The sequence below is a fragment of the Aethalodelphis obliquidens genome, unplaced genomic scaffold (assembly GCF_003676395.1).
Source record: "Aethalodelphis obliquidens isolate GAN/ISIS:26980383/991018 unplaced genomic scaffold, ASM367639v1 scaffold84, whole genome shotgun sequence".
Classification (NCBI taxonomy): domain Eukaryota; kingdom Metazoa; phylum Chordata; class Mammalia; order Artiodactyla; family Delphinidae; genus Aethalodelphis; species Aethalodelphis obliquidens.
In genome coordinates this window covers 6,996,816-7,020,773 of record NW_020838028.1, presented here as the reverse complement: position 1 = coordinate 7,020,773, position 23,958 = coordinate 6,996,816, and the positions used below count along the sequence as shown (strand labels likewise).

General features: G+C 36.8%; 1 protein-coding gene across 1 annotated transcript in view; it reads right to left on the bottom strand.

Moving 5' to 3' along the window:
- Window positions 1-23,958, bottom strand: part of SLC2A13 (solute carrier family 2 member 13) — a 437,595-nt gene that overhangs the window by 67,781 nt on the left and 345,856 nt on the right. The gene's annotated exons all lie outside the window — the stretch shown is intronic.

Genomic DNA, 23,958 nt, shown 5'->3' with positions numbered 1-23,958 from the left:
CTGCTGAGCTTTCTTGAGCCACTCCTATGACCCAACTGACATACCTAGGAGTGTGACCCCCCTTCATAGTTATGCCAAATAAACGAAACCAGAATATGTCATGCCAAAATAGCCTTTTCCATATAAGAATTATTTTGATCTAAAGGCAATTAAAAAGCAGCAAAAGCAGGAAAGCTCTCTGCCCTTCTATGTGCCTAAAAGCAGGACATAAATTTAGAAAGATGTCCCTCCTTCCCTCTCTAAACATCACAGGAACAACTTTAGACTATTATCAGCCGGGAGATGGCACCAGAGGAATCTATGTAACAGACTTTACCAACTAGCCTTGATCTCCCATTCCTTTCCCATATATTTGCCTTCCTACAATTTGCCACCTCTAGGGACTCAAGGTCCTTTGCTTTTGCCTTGTCACTTCTCTAAAATTTATTGCTCTTTGTTGAAAATGCTACATAAGCCTGAATTCTGAGCCACCTCTTTGAGTTACTCATTCCTGAGCTTCTCATATTAACATGTATATATGAGATATAGACGTTAATAAACTTCTGTTTGTTTTCTCTGGTTAGTCTGTCTTGTTACAGAGCCTAGCTGAGAACCTAGGATGGGTAGAGGAAGAATTTTCTCCCCTAGGTGAATTCTCAGAGCTTGCCTCCTTCCTGGTTCAGGGCAGACAGAAATAATCACATAGAAATTCTCAGGCTTAAATAAGCAGCAGTGCCAAATATGTTTCCTAGTTTAATTGTAAAAGATATAGACTATTTCCTTCTTAATTTCTATTTAAAGGAGCAAAGTTGTAACACTGTATCAAGAATTATTTGCTAAATGTTCACTGCTCCCAAGATATCACATATCTTACAAATCAATGAAGAACTTAGAATAATAGCTTTGTTAACAAGGAAGAGGATGTTCTGGGCAATAATACATCTTTGTTGAACTCTGATGTTACTAAAAGTGGCTTCTGTGACATTGCCGAAGGCAAGGACATTTCTATGCTTCGTAATCACCTTTGAAATTATTTTTCAAGACTGTCTAACTGTCCTACTTGATCTCTCCCAATTTTTAAGAATACTGAACTTTGCAATCCTATTTTAGGTTATAGGCAAAGTTATTAGTTAATGTTTGTTGAATAAATAGGCAGAATATATGTAGATAATAAGTTTCATACATGTTTTCCCCCACATGACAACTACAGTCTGAATGCACAGATGTAGAAAAGAGTTTCAGATGTTATTGAAATATAAAATGTTAACTTAACTATGTTCTGCCCTTTCCTTTATCCCTAGATTCTCTTGAGCAGAATTCTGATCTCCTGTTTCCTAAGCCAAATAATTAAAAGTAACAATAGGTCTGCATAATCAACTACTTCCTAAAAGCTCAATACTAAAACAAGTAAGATGATTTTCCACTACTAATCAGTTTTCAGTCAACCAGCATGCACCCACAAGAAACAAAATCAGTACAGTTATCTGAACAATAGTTTCCCATCCCTGATGCTTCAAAAGTTTGGATAGCTCTAATATTTTAATAAATGGGTTTCCATGCATCACACATCAGTCTCATTTTTAAGCTTTCAATGAAATTTTCATAAAGAATAATTAAGAACGTTCACTGCAGCATTATTCACAAGAGCCAAGATATTGAAACGACCCAAGTGTCTGTCCATGGATGTATGGACAAGGAAAACATGATTTTATGTATGTGTGTATACACACACACACACACACACACAAAATGGAATATTATTCAACCATAAAAAGAGGAATATCCTGCTATTTGTGACAAAATGGATGAGCCAGGAGAGCATTATGCTAAGTGAAATAAATCAGACACAGAAAGACAAATACTCTATGATCTCACTTATATGTGGAATCTAAAAAGTCAAGCTCATAGAACCAGAGAGTAGAATGGTGGTTGTCAGGGTCTGGGGGATGCAAGAAATAGGGAGACGTTGGTCAAAGGGCACAAACTTTCAGTTATAAGATGAGTAAGTTCTGGGGACCTAATGTACACCATGGTGATTACAGTTAACAATACAGAATTTTATATTTGAAATTTGCTGAGAGAGTAAATCTTAAATGTTCTCACCACACACAAACACACAAAAGGTCACTATGTGAAGTGCTGGGTGTGATAACTAACTTGATGATGGTAGGCATTTCACAATGTATATGTATGTTAAATCACCATGTTATACACCTTAAGAAAATCATATTGTACAACTTAAATATAAACAACTTTTATTTGTCAATCATATCTCAATAAAGCTGGAAAAAATAATAATAAAGAATAATATATGCTATATCTTCATGAGGCTTAAAAGCTCATAAAATTAATTAATGATTTATTAATGGGTTTACAGTTTAGAGACATTTTCCTCAGTTATGTCATAGAAAGTTCAAGTAAGTTACCATGATAGGGGGTATTCAACATTATTTTAAAATATACTTAAGGTGGGAACACATAATTTTATAAATATTTACAGTCCATACTTTTTTTTTATTTTTATTTTTTTTGCAGTACGCTGGCCTCTCACTGCTGTGGCCCCTCCCGTTGCGGAGCACAGGCTCCGGCCGCGCAGGGTCAGCGGCCATGGCTCACAGGCTCAGCCGCTCCGCGGCATGTGGGATTCTCCCGGAGCGGGGCACGAACCCGTGTCCCCTGCATCGGCAGGCAGACTCCCAACCACTGCACCACCAGGGAAGCCCTACAGTCCATACTTTTTATCTGAAATACTCTGCCTCATAGCTTGCCATAAACATTTATTCCTCAAGCCTTCCATTATTTGAAATTCCTAAAAGCCAGGTTTGGTTTTTAAAACTCATTCCATATTTGCACATTCTACAACACATTTTCACACACCTTCTCTCCCAAATGGCCTTGACCTTAAGTAGTATACATGGTAAATACTTTTCTTTTTTTACATATTTGTAAAAAGAAATATTCATTTATTTACAATTACTTTAAAACTTGCTTGCATAAATGTTTCTATCTGTCCTAAATTATAAGTCTTGAGGTAATGTTTGTGTCTTTTTATCAATAAATACATATTTTTGTTTTCACAGAAGAAAAATATTTATAAGCCTTATAAATCATCACATACATCACATACAAAGGACAAAGCAGAAAAGAGGGAAGATAAGATCCAATATGCAGAACACTGTAGAAAGATCACAGAGCTCTTTAGAGGCAGAGCTGAGTCTGAATTTCTGCTCTGCTGCTTATTTTGTGACTTCAGTCAAGTTTCCTAACATCTCTGGCCTTATTTTTTTCCCTACCTCAGAGGATAGTAATGAGGACTAAGCTAATGTATATAAAATACTTGGTAGAGTTGCTGGAACGTAAAAAGTTTCCAGTAATGGTAGTAACTGCAGTTTATTATCGTTATTGTTGTAGACATTATTTTTGTCTTCCTCTCATTATTGGAGCTAGTTATTCAGTGTCCTAAGGCCTTTTTCATCTCCTCACCCTTTACCTTCCTTTTGACCCCTGTTCTTTACTGCAGAACTCTTTCCTGCTCTTCTCATGAGTGCCCTAAGCTTCAGATACCACCCTTTCATTGCTAACTCCCAAACTGATATCTCCATTCTGGTTTCCTATTCTACATCCCCAGTTAAATGCTGAAATGTTGTTTCAAATTTAACATGTCTAAAACTAATTTATTTCTCTCATAATCTTTCCCACATCAGTAGGAGTGGTGGACAAGAAGCCACAAGTGCACAGAGAACTAGGCCAGGCTTAGGTACACGAAGATCCCCTAAATCTCTCAGCCTTCATCTCCTGACCCTGTAAAGTTCCTCTGGGATGGGGAGAGCCTTGCTCCCACGGACTTTATATCTCATGTATACTGCTGGTGTCCAAATCCTGGCCATTGCAGTCATTGCCATTGCCTTGTTACCGGTGAGTCCTGGCACTGAACAGGAAGATTCCTAGATACTTCTGGGTTTTAATTCTGGTCCCTTCCTAAGTCCATAACTTTGTCTAAGTCACAGCCCTGCTCTGTGGCTTGATTTCCTCACTTGTAACACAAGGGTGAAGACACTAACACTAAGGTAACCATATAATTTTAGTCCAAACCAGGACACGTTTTTTTTTTTTTGCGGTACGCAGGCCTCTCACTGCTGTGGCCTCTCCCGTTGCAGAGCACAGGCTCCGGATGCGCAGGCTCAGCGGCCATGGCTCACGGGCCCAGCAGCTCCGCGGCATGTGGTATCCTCCCGGACTGGGGCACGAACCCGTGTCCCCTGCATCGGCAGGCGGACTCTCAACCACTGCACCACCAGGGAAGCCCAAACCAGGACACTTTTGAGAATGAAAGGGAGCTGTTAATAATTATGATTAGAGTCACAAGCATACCATGACTATTCTGGGCAAACCAGGAAGTAGAGTGGCCCTAGCTATCACTCATATCCCTTCCTGCATTTCTAATAGTTGAAATAAATACATTTTTAATACCACAGAGCACAATATCAAATTTCAATGTTATCAAATGACTTCAGAAAAAAAAAAACCTCTTTGTATTTCCAGTTACAAATGGATAGAATTTAAACATGAATAGAATTTAAATTCTGTTATAAAAAGCCAACCTACCAATAATTAAACGTAAAAATATTAACATATATGAGTCTGTACCTGCATAACAGGTCTATTTCCAACCTTTTCCTCATACTCATATATCAAATAAATAAATAACAACATAAAGGAAAAAAAATTTGTTTTAGAGGGTTCCAGGGCACATGTGCCTCTGAAATGAAAATAAAGTTGGTTAATACTTTGGAACTATTTACCTTAAAACTAAATTCTTAAATGACATGGGGAGCACTTATCATAATAGATGGCAAGTGACGATACAATGAACAGTGTTATAATGAATTCTTCCCAGAAATCACAGGGATAGAGTATTATGTTCTCAGTTTCCAGGTTGCCATTTGGGTATTATTTTGAAACACTAAGAATTCTGATTGGTTCTGGTACAAACTGTAGAAGTTGTAAACCCAGATAATAACTAATGGAAAACCAATTTTGCTTACTTTTTTCTGAAGCTAGCACTGAAACCATGAGTAGGAAGGATTTGAGTGCTAAATTATGTGTATTGAGGCAGCAGCTCTTTAATTTGAATAACTGGATTTTAGTTCACACCTGCTATCTAGCAAGAAACTTCCTGAGAGTATTTGTATTTCTAATGCTATCCTTCTTTCTGTATCTTAGCAATGTGTATAGTCTTCCCTTTAAATGTCTTTATTAAAATATATAACAACATTTTAAACTGCAGATACCATCACTCTATATATCCCTTATATTAATAAATTTCCAAATGCCTTGCCTTACCTTCTACCCGTGCTTTTAAAAATTCTTCCCTCTTTTTCTATCAGAATTTTACCTTCTAAACCCAAAGTCATTCACGTTAGCCCCTACTTAAAAATCTAACAGCTCCTACCACATATAGCAAGATTCTTCAAAGTTAAGGCATTTGGTAACCACCATATCTTTCTTTTTCCTGTATTATTATTTGTTTAATAGTTTTTTTAGATGAGCTTCCTTTTATAGTGTAAGTAAATTTTGTGCCACTTGCACAGTGGAATGCAGTTCATCTTGCTTTATCAGTCAGAAGAGAATAGGTTATGCATAGGTAACAAAAGAGCCCCAAATCCCAGTGCCATAAACTGGGTTAATTTATTGCTCATGCTACTAGTCCATTGAGGTTAGTCATGATTCTGGTCCACATTTTCTTTACTCTGTAACCAAAGCTAATGGAACACCTTCTATACCGGGACATTGACAACTTTACTGCAGAGGGAAAAGAGGATATGGTCAATCCTTGCTCTTAAAGCTTCAGCTTAGAAATGACACAGATTGGTTCCACTTTCATTTCCTTGGCCAGAGCAAGGCATGTGGATAAGACTGAATGGGCTAGGGAAATCTAATCCTTTCCTAGCAAGTGCAGCAGATAGTTTGAACAATAATATAATCAAACACACTTATCAAGAATAGAAGATAATTAAAATAAAATGGAATGAAAACAAAATGTTATTAATTTCTAGTTAGATAATATTTCCTACCAAGTGTTAAAATTTTGCCAACTGATTTTCTTCTTAATATATTTAGAATATTTGAAAGAGAACTGTATCTCTCTATATGATATAATTCATATCCACATCCAGGTATAACATAAAGTCATTCACCTAAAATCATTACCAGTGTGATTTCCACACCTATGAAAATACAACTACAAAAGTAAAAATAGAACTCCTAAATTAGGCTCTCTGAAACTCTGATCCAAACTCACATTTCCAGTGTCAGGTCCAGCCATGCATTTCCCTTCCTCTTGTTCCCACTGCTCCCTATGCTCCCTTTTTGACAAATCCAACCTCCTCAACCTCATCTCTGCGGTACCACACCTTCTGTTGCTTAATTGCACCATTATTTGATGAACCAAGACTCGTTTCTGTTATATTTACCAAGCACATGCAATTCACGCCTTGGCCCTCATTCTCATACAAACAGTCCTACAGTCTTCTTTAGTGAGAAATAACTCACAGACTACTTTTCAGATGAAGTATAAACTGAAGAATAATTTTAAAAATGGAAAAGGAAGTGACTACAAATGTAAGGTTTTGGCCTAAGATGAAGGGTAGTCAAAACATTATGAACATTACTAATTAGATAAAACTGTTAAATGTGTTTATTTACTATAATTAAATGTCAACGAAGAAATTGGACAAACTAACATGGAGGAGGGAGATAAATTATTCAGAAATGTTTTGCTCTTTTCTGATTTGTACACTTTGCAACATAAATAGCATCAGAACCTGCAATATAGATAATCACTAAATCCAAGAGAGTCGTAGTTTCTGGACTTGAAAACAGAGGCTTGTGATCTCTGAAATTATTTATGGATAGATAAAACTTACAAATATATACTATACAGCTACAGATCTTAAAGGGATTAATCTAACATAATGACTTCTATTCAAGCAAAAGCATGAAGAAAAGTGTAATTTAAAAAGCAAAATGGAGGGTAGGAGGAAGATGGTGGAAGAGTAAGACGTGGAGATCACCTTCCTCCCCACAGATACATTGGAAATACATCTACACGTGGAACTGCTCCTATAGAACACCCACTGAACGATGGCAGAAGACCTCAGACCTCCCAAAAGGCAAGAAACTCCACATGTACCTGGGTAGGGCAAAAGAAAAAAGAAAAAACAGAGGCAAAGAATAGGGACAGGACCTGCACCAGTGGGAGGGAGCTGTGAAGGAGGAAAGGTTTCCACACACTAGAAAGCCCCTTCACGGGCGGAGACTGCGGGTGGTGGAGGGGGTAAGCTTCCGAGTCGCGGAGGAGAGTGCAGCCACAGGGGTGTGGAGGGCAAAGCGGAGAGATTCCCGCACAGAGGATCGGCACTGACCAGCACTCACCAGCACGAGAGGCTCGTCTGCTCACCTGCCGGGGTGGGCGGAGCTGGGAGGTGAGGCTCGGGCTTCCGTCGGATCGCAGGGAGAGGACTGGGGTTGGCGGCGTGAACACAGCCTGAAGGGGGCTAGTGCGCCACAGCTAGCTGGGAGGGAGTCCGGGAAAAAGTCTGGAGCTGCCGAAGAGGCAAGAGACTTTTTCTTGCCTCTTTGTTTCCTGGTGCGCCAGGAGAGGGGATTAAGAGCACTGCTTAAAGGAGCTCCAGAGACGGGCGCGAGCCGCAGCTAATAGCGTGGACTCCAGAGACGGGCATGAGATGCTCAGGCTGCTGCAGCCACCAAGAAGCCTGTGTGCCAGCACAGGTCACTATCCACACCTCCCTTCCGGGAGCTGTGCGGCCTGCCACTGCCAGGGTCCCGTGATACAGGGACAACTTCCCCGGGAGAACGCACGCCACGCCTCAGGCTTGTGCAACGTCACATCGGCCTCTGCCACCACAGGCTTGCCCTGCATCCATACCCCTCCCTCCCCTGGGCCTGAGTGAGCCAGAGCCCCCGAATCAGCTGCTCTTTAACCCCGTCCTGTCTGAGCAAAGAACAGACGCCCTCAGGCGACCTACATGCAGAGGCGGGGCCAAATCCAAAGCTGAACCCCGGGAGCTGTGCGAACAAAGAAGAGAAAGGGAAATTTCTCCCAGCAGCCTCAGGAGCACAAGATTAAATCTCCACAATCAACTTGATGTACCCTGCATCTGTGGAATACCTGAATAGACAACGAATCATCCCAAATTGAGGAGGTGGACTTTGGGAGCAAGACAGATTATTTCTTCCCCTTTTCCTCTTTATGTGAGTGTGTATGTGTATGCTTCTGTGTGAGATTTTGTCTGTAAAGCTTTGCTTTCACCATTTGTCCTAGGGTTCTGTCCGTCCGTCTTTTTCTTTTACTTAAAAAATTGTTTTTCTTAATAATTATTTTTTATTTTAACAACTTTATTTTATCTTTATTTTTTCCTCTTTCTTTCTTTCTACTTTTTCTCCCTTTTCTTCTGAGCCGTGTGGATGAAAGGCTCTTGGTGCTCCAGCCAGGAGTCAGTGCTGTGCCTCTGAGGTGGGAGAGCAAACTTCAGGACACTGGTCCACAATAGACCTCCCAGCTCCACGTAATATCAAACAGCAAAAATCCCCCAGAGATCTCCATCTCAACACCAACACCCAGCTTCACTCAACGACCAACAAGCTACAGTGCTGGACATCCAAACTAGCAAGACAGGAACTAGCAAGACTAGCAAGACAGGAACACAACCCCACCCATTAGCAGAGAGGCTGCCTAAGATCAGAATGAGGCCACAGACACCCCAAAACACACAACCAGATGTGGACCTGCCCACCAGAAAGACAAGATCCAGCCTCATCCAACAAAACACAGGCACTAGTCTCCTCCACCAGGAAGCCTACACAACCCACTGAATGAACCTCAGCCACTGGGGGCAGACACCAAAAACAACGGGAACTACGAACCTGCAGCGTGCAAAAAGGAGACCCCAAACACAGTAAGATAAGCAAAATGAAAAGACAGAAAAACACACAGCAGATGAAGGAGCAAGGCAAAACCCCACCAGACCTAACAAATGAAGAGGAAATAGGCAGTCTACCTGAAAAAGAATTCAGAATAATGGTAGTAATGATGATCCAAAATCTTGGAAATAGAATAGGGAAAATGCAAGAAACATTTAACAAGGACACAGAAGAACTAAAGAGGAAACAAGCAACGATGAACAACACAATAAATGAAATAAAAAACACTCTAGAAGGGATCAATAGCAGAATAACTGAGGCAGAAAAATGGAGAAGTGACCTGGAAGATAAAATAGGGGAAATAACTACTGCAGAGCAGAATAAAGAAAAAAGAATGAAAAGAACTGAGGACAGTCTCAGAGACCTCTGGGACAATATTAAACACACCAACATTCGAATTATAGGGGTCCCAGAAGAAGAAGAGAAAAAGAAAGGGACTGACAAAATATGTGAAGAGATTATACTTGAAAACTTCCCTAATATGGGAAAGGAAATAGTTAATCAAGTCCAGGAAGCACAGAGAGTCCCATACAGGATAAATCCAAGGAGAAACATGCCAAGACACATATTAATCAAACTATCAAAAATTAAATACAAAGAAAACATATTAAAAGCAGCAAGGGAAAAACAACAAATAACATACAAGGGAATCCCCATAAGGTTAACAGCTGACCTTTCAGCAGAAAATCTGCAAGACAGAAGGGAGTGGCAGGACATATTTAGAGTGATGAAGGAGAAAAACCTACAACCAAGATTACGCAGCAAGGATCTCATTCAAATTTGATGGAGAAATTAAACCTTTACAGACAAGCAAAAGCTGAGAGAGTTCAGCACCACCAAACCAGCTTTACAACAAATGCTAAAGGACCTTCTCTAGGCAAGAAACACAAGAGAAGGAAAAGACCTACAATAACAAACCCAAAACAATTAAGAAAATGGGAATAGGAACATACATATCGATAATTACCTTAAATGTAAATGGATTAAATGCTCCCACCAAAAGACACAGACCGGCTGAATGGATACAAAAATAAGACCCATATATATGCTGTCTACAAGAGACCCACTTCAGACCTAGGGGCACATACAGACTGAAAGTGAGGGGATGGAAAAAGATATTCCATGCAAATGGAAATCAAAAGAAAGCTGGAGTAGTAATTCTCATATCAGACAAAACAGACTTTAAAATAAAGACTAGGGCTTCCCTAGTGGTGCAGTGGTTGAGAGTCCACCTGCCAATGCAGGGGGACACGGGTTCATGCCCCGGTTGGGGAAGAACCCATATGCCGTGGAGCGGCTGGGCCCATGAGCCATGGCTGCTGAGCTTGCGCGTCCGGAGCCTGTGTTCCGCAACAGGAGAGGCCACAACAGTGAGAGGTCTGCATACCGCAAAAAAAAAAAAAAAAAAAAAAAAAGATAAAGACTATTACAAGAGACAAAGAAGGACACTACATAATGATCAAGGGATCGATCCAAGAAGAAGATATAACAATTGTAAATATTGATGCACCCAACATAGGAGCACCTGAATACATAAGGCAAATACTAACAGCCATAAAAGGGGAAATGGACAGTAACACAATCATAGTAGGGGACTTTAACACCCCACTTTCACCAATGGACAGATCGCCCAAATGAAAATAAATAAGGAAACACAAGCTTTAAATGATACATTAAACAAATGGACTTAATTGATATTTATAGGACATTCCATCAAAAAACAACAGAATACACTTTTTTCTCAAGTGCTCATGGAACATTCTCCAGGATAGGTCATATCTTGGGTCACATCTCAAGCCTTGGTAAATTTAAGAAAATTGAAATTGTATCAAGTATCTTTTCTGGCCACAATGCTATGAGACTAGATATCAATTACAGGAAAAGATCTGTAAAAAATACAAACACATGGAGGCTAAACAATACACTACTTAATAACGAAGTGATCACTAAAGAAATCAAAGAGGAAATCAAAAAATACCTAGAAATGACAATGGAGACATGACGACCCAAAACCTATGGGATGCAGCAAAAGCAGTTCTAAGAGGGAAGTTTATAGCAATACAATCCTACCTTAAGAAACAGGAAACATCTCGAATAAACAAACTAACCTTGCGCCTAAAGCAATTAGAGAAAGAAGAACAAAAAAATCCCAAAGTTAGCAGAAGGAAAGAAATCATAAAGATCAGATCAGAAATAAAGGAAAAAGAAATGAAGGAAATGATAGCAAAGATCAATAAAACTAAAAGCTGACTCTTTGAGAAGATAAACAAAGTTGATAAACCATTAGCCAGACTCATCAAGAAAAAAAGGGAGAAGACTCAAATCAATAGAACTAGAAATAAAAAAGGAGAAGAACTGACACTGCAGAAATACAAAAGATCATGAAGGTTACTACAAGCAACTCTATGCCAATAAAAGGGACAACCTAGAAGAAATGGACAAATTCTTAGAAATGCACAACCTGCCAAGATTGAATCAGGAAGAAATAGAAAATATAAACAGACCAATCACAAGCACTGAAATTGAAACTGTGATTAAAAATCTTCCAACAAGCAAAAGCCCAGGACCAGATGGCTTCACAGGCAAATTCTATCAAACATTTAGAGAAGAGGTAACACCTATCCTTCTCAAACTCTTCCAAAATATAGCAGAGGGAGGAAGACTCTCAAACTCATTCTACGAGACCACCATCACCCTGATACCAAAACCAGACATGGATGTCAAAAACAACGAAAACTACAGGCCAATATCACTGATGACCATAGATGCAAAAATCCTCAACAAAATACTAGCAAACAGAATCCAACAGCACATTAAAAGGATCATACACCATGACCAGGTGGGGTTTACTCCAAGAATGCAAGGGTTCTTCAATATACACAAATCAATCAATGTGATACACCATATTAACAAATTGAAGGAGAAAAACCATATGAGCATCTCAATAGATGCAGAAAAAGCTTTAGACAAAATTCAACATCCATTTATGATAAAAGCCCTCTGGAAGGTAGCCATAGAGGGAACTTTCCTCAACGTAATAAAGGCCATATATGACAAACCCACAGCCAACATCGTCCTCAATGGTGAAAAACTGAAAGCATTCACACTAATATAAGGAACAAGACAAGGTTGCCCACTCTCACCACTCTTATTCAACACAGTTTTGGATGTTTTAGCCAAAGCAATCAGAGAAGAAAAGGAAATAAAAAGAATCCAAATCGGAAAAGAAAAAGTAAAGCTGTCACTGTTGGCAGATGACATGATACTATACATACAGAATCCTAAAGATGCTACCAGAAAACTACTAGAGCTAATCAATGAATTTGGTAAAGTAGCAGGATACAAAATTAATGCACAGAAATCTCTGGCATTCCTATACACTAATGATGAAAAATCTGAAAGTGAAATCAAGAAATCACTCCCATTTACCATTGCAACAAAAAGAATAAAAAACCTAGGAATAAACCTACCTAAGGAGACAAAAAACCTGTATGCAGAAAATTATAAGACACTGATGAAAGAAATTAGTGATGATATAAATAGATGGAGAGATATACCATGTTCCTGGATTGGAAGAATCAACACTGTGAAAATGACTCTACTACCCAAAGCAATCTACAGATTCAATGCAATCCCTATCAAACTACCATTGGCATTTTTCACAGAACTAGAACAAAAAATTACACAGTTTGAATGGAAACACAAAAGACCCCGAATAGCCAAAGCAATCTTGAGAATGAAAAACGGAGGTGGAGGAATCAGGTTCCCTGACTTCAGAGTATACTACAAAGCTACAATAATCAAGACAGTATGGTACTGGCACAAAAACAGAAATATAGATCAATGGAACAGGATAGAAAGCCCAGAAGTAAACCCAAGGACATATGGTCACCTTATCTTTGATAAAGGAGGCAAGAATATACAGTGGAGAAAAGACAGCCTCTTCAATAAGTGGTGCTGGGAAAACTGGACAGGTACATGTAAAAGTATGAGATTAGGACACTCCCTAACACCATACGCAAAAATAAACTCAAAATGGATTAAAGACCTAAATGTAAGGCCAGACACTATCAAAATCTTAGAGGAAAACATAGGCAGGACACTCTATGACATAAATCACAGCAAGATCCTTTTTGACCCACCTCCTAGAGAAATGGAATAAAAACAAAAATAAACAAATGGGACCTAATGAAACTTCAAAGCTTTTGCACAGCAAGGGAAACCATAAACAAGACCAAAGGCAATGCTCAGGATGGGAGAAAATATTTGCAAATGAAGCAACTGACTAAGGATTAATCTTCAAAATTTACAAAACAGCTCATGCAGCTCAATAACAGAAAAACAAAGAACCGAATCCAAAAATGGGCAGAAGACCTAAACAGACGTTTCTCCAAAGAGGATATATAGATTGCCAACAAACACATGAAAGAATGCTTAATGTCATCAATCATTAGAGAAATGCAAATCAAAACTACAATGAGATATCATCTCACACCAGTCAGAATGGCCAGCATCAAAAAATCTAGAAACAATAAATGCTGGAGAGGGTGTGGAGAAAAGGGAACACTCTTGCACTGTTGGTGGGAATGTAAATTGATACAGCCACTATGGAGAACAGTATGGAAGTTCCTTAAAAAACTACAAATAGAACTACCATAAGACCCAGCAATACCACTATTGGGCATATACCCTGAGAAAACCATAATTCAAAAAGAGTCATGTACCAAAATATTCATTGAAGCTCTATTTAAAATAGCCAGGACATGGAAGCAACCTAAGTGTCCTTGAACAGATGAATGAATAAAGAAGATGTGGCACATATATACAATAGAATATTACTCAACCATAAAAAGAAACGAAATTGAGTTATTTGTAGTGAGGTGGATGGACCCAGAGTCTGTCATACAGAGTGAAGTAAGTCAGAAAGCAAAAAAGAAGTACCGCATGCTAACACATATATACGGAATCTAAGAAAAAAAAAAAGTCATTAAGTACCTAGGGGTAAGACGGGAATAAAGACAGAGACCTACTACAGCATGGACTTGAGGATATGGGGAGGGGTAGGGTAAACTGTGATAAAGTGAGAGAGTAGCATGGACATATATACACTACCAAACGTAAAATAGATAGCTAGTGTGAAGCAGCCACACAGCACAGGGAGATCAGCTCGGTGTTTTGTGACCACCTAGAGGGGTGGGATAGGGAGGTGGGAGGGAGGGAGACGCATGAGGGAAGAGATATGGGAACATATGTATATGTATAACTGATTCACTTTGTTATAACGCAGAAAGTAACACACCATTGTAAAGCAATTATAATCCAATAAAGATGTTAAAAAATTGTAGAAAGAATAAAAAAAAAGTTACAAAAAATAAAAAGCAAAATTGTGAGGCTACCATCACTTTGATATGAGAACCAGACAAAGGTATCACATAAAAAAGAAAATTACAGGCCAATATCACTGATGAACATAGATGCAAAAATTCTCAACAAAATACTAACAAACCAAATGCAACAATACATTAAAAGGATCATACACCATGATCAAGTGGGATTTATCCCAGGGATGCAAGGATTTTTCAATATTCACAAGTCAATCAATGTGATACACCACATTAACAAAACGATGAATAAAAACCATACAATCATCTCAAATAGATGCAGAAAAAGCTTTTGATAAAATTCAACATCCATTTATGGTAAAAACTCGCCAGAAAGTGGGCATAGAGGGAACATACCTCAACATAATAAAAGCGATATATGACAAACCCACAGATAACATCATAGTCAATGTTGAAGAGCTGAAAGCATCTCCTGTAAGATCCGGAACAAGACAAGGATGTCCACTCTCATCACTTTTATTCAACATAGTTTTGGAACTCTCAGCCACAGCAATCAGAGAAGAAAAGGACTCCAAATTGAAAAGGAAGATGTAAAACTGTCACTATTTGCAGATGACATGATACCATACATAGAAAATTCTAAAGGCACCAGCAGAAAACTACCAGAGCTCATCAATGAATTAGGTAAAGATTCAAGATACAAAATTAATATACAGAAATCTGCTTCATTTCTATACACTAACAATGAAATATCAGAAAGAGAAACTATGGAAACAATCCCATTTACCATCACATCAGAAAGACAAAAAGCTAGGAATAAACCTCCCTAAGGAGGCAAAAGACCTGTACCCTTAAAACTATAAAATGCTGATGAAAGATACTGAAGACCACATAAACAGGTGGAAAGATACACCGTGTTCTTGGATTGGACAAATCAACATTGTTAAAATGACCATACTACCCAAGGCAATCTACAGGTTCAGCGTAATCCCTATTAAATTACCAATGGCATTTTTCAGAGAACAGGAACAAAAAATTTAAAAAATTTTATGGAAACACAAAAGACACCGAATAGCCAAAACAATCTTGAGAAAGAAGAATGGAGTTAGAGGAATCACCCCCCCTGACTTCAGACTATACTACAAAGCTACAGTCATCAAAACAGTATGGTACTGGCACAAAAACAGACACATAGATCAATGAATGGAACAGGATAGAAAGCCCAGAAATACACCCACATGCTTATGATCAATTAATCTACAACAAAGGAGGCAAAAATACGCATTAAAGAAAAGGCAGTCTCTTCAATAAGTGGTGCTGGGAAAACTAGACAGCTATATGTATAAGAATGAAATTAAAACATTCTCTAATACCATATACAAAAATAAACTCAAAATAGATTAAGGACCTAAATGTAAGACAGGATACTATAAAACTCCTAGAGGAAAACATAGGCAGGACACACTTTGACATAAATTGCAGCAATATTTTTTTGGCTCTGTCTCCTAGAGTAATGGAAACAAAACCAAAAATAAACAAATGGGACGTAATTAAATTTAAAAGCTTTTGCACAGTAAAGGGAACTATAAATAAAACAAAAAGATAATCTATGGAATGGGAGAAAATATTTGCAAACCATGTGACTGACATGGGATTAATTTCCAAAATATACAAACAGCTCATGCAGCTCAATATCAAAAAACAAACAACCCAATCAAAAAATAGGAAGTAGACCTAAACAGACATTTCTACATAGAAGACATACAGATGGACAACAGGCACATGAAAAGATGCTCAACATTGCTAATTATTAGAGGAATGCAAATCAAACCAGAATGAGGTACGACCTCACACCAGTCAGAATGGCCATCATTAAAAAGTCTACAAACAATAAATGCTCTGAGAGGGTGTGGAGAAAAGGAAACCCTCCTACATTGTTAGTGGGAATGTAAACTGGTGCAACCATTATGGAGAACAGTACGGAGGTTCCTTAAAAAACTAAAAATAGAGTTGCCATATGATCCAGCAATCCCACTCCTGGGAGTATATCCAAAGATAACTCTAAATTGAAAAGATAAATGCACCCCAGTGTTCACAGCAGCACTATTTACAATAGCCAAGACAAGGAAGCAAACTAAATATCCATTGACAGATGAATGAATAAAGAAGATGTGGTATATATACGCAATAGAATACTACTCAGCCATAAAAAAGAGTGAAATAATGCCATTTGCAGCTTCATGGATGGACCTAGAGATTATCATAGTAAGTGAAGTATGTCAGACACAGAAAGACAAATATCATATCACTTTTATGTGGAATCTAAAGAAGTGATACAAATGAACATATTTACGAAACAGAAAGAGACTCACAGATGTAGAAAACAAATTTATGGCTACCAAAGGGGAACTTGGGATTAACAGATACAGACTACTATATATAAAATAGATAAACAATAAGGACCTACTATATAGCACAGGGAACTATATTCAGTATCTTGTAATAACCTATAATAGAAAAGAATCTGAAAAAGAATATATATATGTACAATTGAATCACTTTTCTCTATACCTGAAAGATTACAAATCAACTCTACCTCAAAAAAATAAAAATTATAAAAATTTAAAAAAGCAAAATTGATTAAAAGTATCCTGTTATATTCTCTGTTACTTCTCTCTATAGATAAAATATATGCTAGCAAAAATTAATTTTGAACTATACTGTTATTAGTTTAGTAGCAGAGCTTGAGGATTTTAAATCCCTAATATGAATAACTAACAAAAATATCAATCTTGTACATGAATAATTAAGATACTGATATAGTTTGTTAATGATAAAATAAATTCCTTTTTCTAAATGCAAAACCGATATATGTCTTTAAAAATTAAAAAAGAAGAGGTGATAAAGGGAAAATCCCCTTTTTGCTATTTGGCCTACTTCTGTAATACACCTGATCTTATACTGTCACCATAGATATATTGCTTCCCTAGCATACCAAGAATGTTTGGAGGAAATTTGCTGAATACTTCTTCCAATAATTATTAAAAAGTATTTTTCATGTAGTATGACTACAAGCAATATGCAGTATGCATATTTGGAGTACATGGTTAATTTTTATTTTTTAAACTTTCTTAGTGTTTTAATGAGTACCAGGTAAACATTTAACATTGTTTATTAAAAATCACATCATTCTCATTTTTCCTTTAGAATGAATGTAGAAGATATCACTAAAATGAAATAATGGGAACATCATATCCTCTCATTTGTAACTTTGTTACTTTCAAACCCTTATATATTTTCTGGTGATGGCAGACTTTTCCATTTTTGTTATTTAATGATTATTGACTGAATGGTAAGGCACTGAGGAATTTAAAATACTGCAGGATACAGACATTGGAATTTATAATCTAAAAGAGAAGATACATCAAACTCAAATCACTATCACATAAGACAGTATAATTATCATAAGTAATACAGGTAAGTGCTAGAGGGGACAACAGGGGATATAATAAGCATTGTTCTCTGGGGCTAATCAGAGAGATTGCAAGGAAAAAGTGATACCTGATCTGGGCAAAAAATAATGCTTAGAAGTCAGAGTCAGAGATTCAAAAGAGGGAGAAGGAGGGTAAATCCTAGGCAGAAAACACAGCATGAGGAAAGGCAAAGCGATCAGAAATCATAATGGATATTAGGGTGATAGCAGGGGGTTTCGATTGACTAGACTTCTGTGTGGGTAGCTGGGAAGACAGGCTGGGTGTTGTATCAGAGTGCAGATTTGAGAAAAATATCTGCTGAATGAATACAATAAACCAGACATTCAGTGCAAGTTAGAACAATGAATTGCCAAATAAGGATCTATCTGGCTATTTTGGTGTGCCTAATTACAGAGCGAAAATGTTGTATTATAGGAAGCAAATACTGAATCAGCACATTAAGAAAGTATCCCTAATTAACAATACTTTTAAAGAGTCAGAATATTTGAAGTACCAGAATAGATTATTTTTGTTTTTGTGTGTATAGAAAGCCAGGAGAGATGGAGGTGCATGAATAGACACAGATAAATAAATAGAAAGTATTCTAATGCACTTATCTGTTAGGAAGTGCTTATTCTAGTCTAGAAAATGTGTTATTGACAAATGTAAGAAAAATAAAAATTGTTACAGGATATTTACTACTTATATGTGTGCAGAACATTACATTTTTATGAGTTTCTTCAGAAATACTCATTTTAAGTTCATAAAAACCATACTGCTGCGGATAAAAGGGAACCCTCAAATGTTGGTGGGAATGTAAATTGGTGCAGCCACTTTGGAAAACAGTATGGAGGTTCCTTAAAAAACTAAAAATAGAGCTACCACGTGATCAAGCAATCCCACTCCTGGGTACATATCCAGAAAAAATGAAAACTCTAATTTGAAAAGATATATGTACTCCAGTGTTCATAGCAGCACTATTCATAATAGCTAAGACACAGATGCAACCTAAATGTCCATTGACAGATGAATGGATAGAGAAGATGTGGGGTGTGTGTGTGTGTGTGTGTGTGTGTGTGTGTATAGACATATATATATACACATACACACGCATATATATATATATACATACACACAATGGAATATTGTATGTTATATTGTATATTAGGAGTATGGGATTAACAGACACAAACTACTATACATAAAATAGACAAGCAACAAGGATTTACTGTATAGCACAGGGAATTATATTCAATATCTTGAATAACCTATAATGGAATATTACCTGAAAAAAATAACTGAATCACTGTGCTATACATCTTAAACTAACACAATATTGTAAATCAACTATACTTCAATAAAAACAAATAAAAAACAATATTGTTCAACACAGCAATTATATTATTCCCGTTTTACAGATGAAGACTGGGGCTCAGAGAGGCCCAAACTGTCCCAGTGCCAATGATGAGGGAAATGATAAAAGCTCAAATTTGAAGCCAACTCAAAAATGTGCATCTTTCTTCTACCCAATTGTTGCTTCCCTAAAAGCAATGGACTTACTGGCTTTTTGACTTTGAGAAAGTAATTCAGACCCTCTAAGCCTCACTGTCTTCATCTGTACAATGGGAATAAAAATCACACTTCACAGAGGTATCAAGCTGGTTCTGGAAAGTTATGTTTTTTCTAGGAAACTATTTTATCTGTTTCCAAATGCACTGGACAGCATTATTCATAATATTCTCTTATGAATTTAAAAATCTTTACTATCTTTATATGCCCTTTTTTCTCATTCTAAATACTGTCTGTGCCTTCTCTCTCTTCTTAACCAGTATTGCCAGAGTTTTCTCCATTAAATTTGTCTTCTCTAAGAACCAACTTTTGTTTTTGGATCTTCTCTAGTATTTCTTTGCTTTGCATTATTTTTTCCTCTTGTCTTTTAATTTCCATCCTCTGCTTACTCTACAGACTAACTCTGTATTCTAGCTCTCACTTCTTGTGGATCTTGTCCGTTACTAATTTCAGTGTCCTGGTTTCCATTATGATTCCTTCTTAACTCACTAATTAATTTGAAGTTTTTTTTTTTAAGTTTACAGACGAAAGTAAAAGACGTGATAAATATCTTTCTATTGCTTTGCAGTGTTATCACTGAAAAGACATTTTGCACAATACTGATTATCTGGATTTACTTAGAATTTATTGGAATTTACATTTATATAAATTTATTCTTTGTGCTTGAATATGGTAAATCTTCATAAGTGTTTTATGTTTGCTTGAAAAGAATGAAGTTCTCTATGTGTTAGGTTCATTATTTAACTCTTACATCAAGCTTGTTATTAAGTTTTCCAAATTCTCTAACCTCTGCTATTTTTTGTCTTCTTGATTGAGCACTTATCTAATTTTTTCCACTCCTTTATTTCCAGTCTTTCAATGACTGTCTCTTGTAAACTGCAAATAACTGCATTAAAAAAATCTAGTGCGAGGAACTTTGTCTTTAATAGGTATGTTTAATTGAGTTATTTTCACTTTAATAACAGGTACATTTACATGTAACTAATTTTGCTGTTTTTTTTTTCTTTTGGTGGTTTCTCTTAACCATGTTTTTTTCCTGTAATCTTCCCCTTTTCCTGTCTTTATTAGTTTGATTCATTCTCTTTTTTCTCTCTGTACTAGTATATATCTTTAAGAGATTATACTTATATTTTTAACACCTATATTTAACAAGTTGCAAACTAATTATAATCTCCATTTCCTTCTGAAAACAAACCAAAGAATATAGAGGGCTTTTTTTTCCCCTCAAAGTTCCCATACCACATTCTATGTTATTTATCTAGAAGTTCAGCTTTCCAAGTTTTTTTTTTTTTTTTACAAAATTTACCTAAGTATAACATTTGTTATATATGTATATATATGTGTATATATATACACACACACATACATACCCATATACCGCACAAATCATAAGTGTGCAGCTTTCAGTATAATCGAAAAAATTATACTATTTCCTTTTTTTCTTTTAAACATATTAACGTCTCTTAATTTTTTTTTTTTTTTGGTAATACAAGTTTCTTTCGGTATTCATTCTTCCATCTGTCACACTTGGTGGCTTTCTTTTCTTCATAAATTGATGTAGTTTAAAATTTTTGACTATCTCATATTTGCTTTCCATGGAAGTCTCATGTGTCCTGGATTCTGACAATTGCATGTTTCTTTCTGAGTTAGCTCTATAGATGTCTCCAGTTTGGGACCCACTTTTTCACTCTTCATGTTTCTCCTATGGTTCCCCCTTCACAAAGGCAGTGTGAAATTATAAGACATATTTCCCCACAGTAAATGCTCCTGGTTTTGCTTTCTCATGTGTGACGCTATTTCTATTCAAGGTCCCAAGTGGGCCACAGAGAATTTAGCAGCCTGCCTAGCCTAGGCCAACATTTTCTTGTCTCTGTTTCAGAGCCTAGGTAGCCCATCATAGCTCCAGAGTCAAGACATGCACCTTTGTCTTCTCAGCACCTAAAACACTAGCCTCTCACCCTTTAGGCTGGCTTCTGTTCTGATATTCCCATGGGCTGCTGGGTTTCCACATGGGCTCACTGCTCTCATTCTCATTGGTGGCACGTGGGCATTTCTCTCAAGTTCAGCTGTGAATTAAACCTGTATTTGCCTGTGTGTGGGATGCATGTAGGAGGTACCGAGGATGATGGACAGGAGGAGGTTTTCTATCAGCTAAGTATACTATATTTTCTAGAAGTATGTTAAATGATTTTAACATGGATTTTCCTTTTTAAAAGTTTTAATTGTAAAGTACACATTACATAAAATTTACCATTTTAAGTAACCATTTTAAATTTTAATCATTTTTTATTGCACAGTTCAGTAGTGTTAAAGCATATTCACCTTAGTGTGCAAGCAACCTCCAAAACTCATTGCATTTCCAAAACTGAAACTCTATACCCATTAAACAAACTCCCTATTTCCTTCTTGCCCCTGCCTATGGCAACCACCATTCTTCTTCCTGTCTCTATAAACCTGACTACTCTAGGTACCTCATATTAGTGGAGTCATATGGTATTTGTTCATTTCACTTATCATCATGTCTTCAAGGTTCATTCATGTTGTAGTAGCCAGAATTTCTTTCCTTTAAATATGAATAATATATCATTGTTTGTATATAGAGTTTGTTTATCCATTCATCTGTCAAATGACACTCGAGTTGCTTCCATTTTTAGCTATTGTGAATAATGCTGCTATGAACATGGGTACTCAAATATAACTTTAAGACCTTGCTTTCAATTCTTTTGGACATATACCCAGAAATGAAATTGTTAAATGATATATAATTCTGTCTTAAAATACTGTTTTCCAGACTGGTTGCACCATTTTACATTCCTATCCACAGTGCATACAGTTTCTAATTTTTCCACATGCTTCACAACAATTGTTGTTTTGTTTTTGTTGTTGTTTTTTATCCTAAGGGGTCTGAGGTAATATCTCATTATAGTTTTTTTTTTTTTTTTTAAATAAGTTATTTATTTATTTATTTATTTTTGGCTGTGTTGGGTCTTCGTTTCTGTGCGAGGGCTTTCTCTAGTTGCGGTGAGCGGGGGCCACTCTTCATCGCGGTGCGCGGGCCTCTCACTGTCGCGGCCTCTCTTGTTGCGGAGCACAGGCTCCAGACGCGCAGGCTCAGTAGTTGTGGCTCACGGGCCCAGTCGCTCCGCGGCATGTGGGATCTTCCCAGACCAGGGCTCGAACCCATGTCCCCTGCACTGGCAGGCAGATTCTCAACCACTGCGCCACCAGGGAAGCCCCTCATTATAGTTTTGACTTGCATTTCCCTAATGATTAGTGATGCTGAACAGTTTTTCATGTGCTTGGTCATTTGTATATCTCTTTTGAGAACTAAATGATTAAAAAAAAACTTTTGATTGAAATATAACTACATAGATATAGAAAAGCATGCTGATTGACTTAAAGTTTTGTTTCCAACTAATTATAGTTGATTATATGGACAAATGGTTTTCATTATGTTGAGATAATTCAGAGTACATCAAAATCAGCATACTATCCCCATGAATGGTATTATCATTTTACCTGGTGTCTTCTCAGGAAACAGCTACGATTAGAGATCTTAGCTTCTGTCTATGAATTGCCTCAATACTTGACTCTAGAACATCTAGAAATAGTATATCTCAAATATGAATCCAAGGTAATGGTAGATTTTACCCTGAAAATTCCATCCTAGGTAACTGCATAAAATCTGTCAACCAACTAATAAACAAAAATATAGTGAATGCTATTTTACCTACAAATGGAAAATCTGTTGGAGGAATTTTTCATGGTTAACATATCCTGCATTTTTTGCTTTCTTTCTAGAACAGATTGAGGCAAGCCACCACAGTGGGCAAGCTAGGAGGAGGGTTGTTGCTCAGCACAGAGAAGAGTGAGAAAACCAGTTTTTTTTTTCGGGGGGGACGGGCAGTAAAGAATTTGAGGTTATTCTAAGAATAGTCCACAAACATGAAAGTTCTTTGTATATTTTGTTTAGTTCTTTGTATTTTTCCTACTTGGGTATTATCTGTTTTCACTTTTCTCTAGTAGTGTGTGTAACCAAGGAATAATGGTACAAAAATATAAATAAAATCTAAGAATAAGTTGAAATAAAAGAAGTAATACACATTTCTATTAAAAAGTTGTACAATTTGTTATTTGCAAAAAGAACAAGACTCTTATTTTGAGACCTCTGACCTCTAGACCTTCTACTGAGGAAGAGAGAAACATCTAATTTTAGCGTCCCCTTACCATCAGTAAACATTTCTCTTAAGTTTGTAAATTAATTCCATGAAATACAGGAAACTACATACACAGATTTCATAATGTTCATAATTCTTGACTGGTAACTTTCAGGTTTTTTCTATTGAAAAAAATCATAAGGATTAAAGCTGTAAACTATTACATCTAAAAATATTTAATCAATTAACTTCCTAATAAAGCTTGACTGATGAAAAGTATGTGCTGGGTGTTTTAAAAGAAGCTCTTTCATGTTTTCATTTTAAGTAATAATTGCATTTCTTTTACATATTTCTTTTTAATCAGTGTATTTAAAATGTGGTCTGGATTTTCACTCAACTACCATATAATTTATTTCTACTTCTTTGGAGTAATTC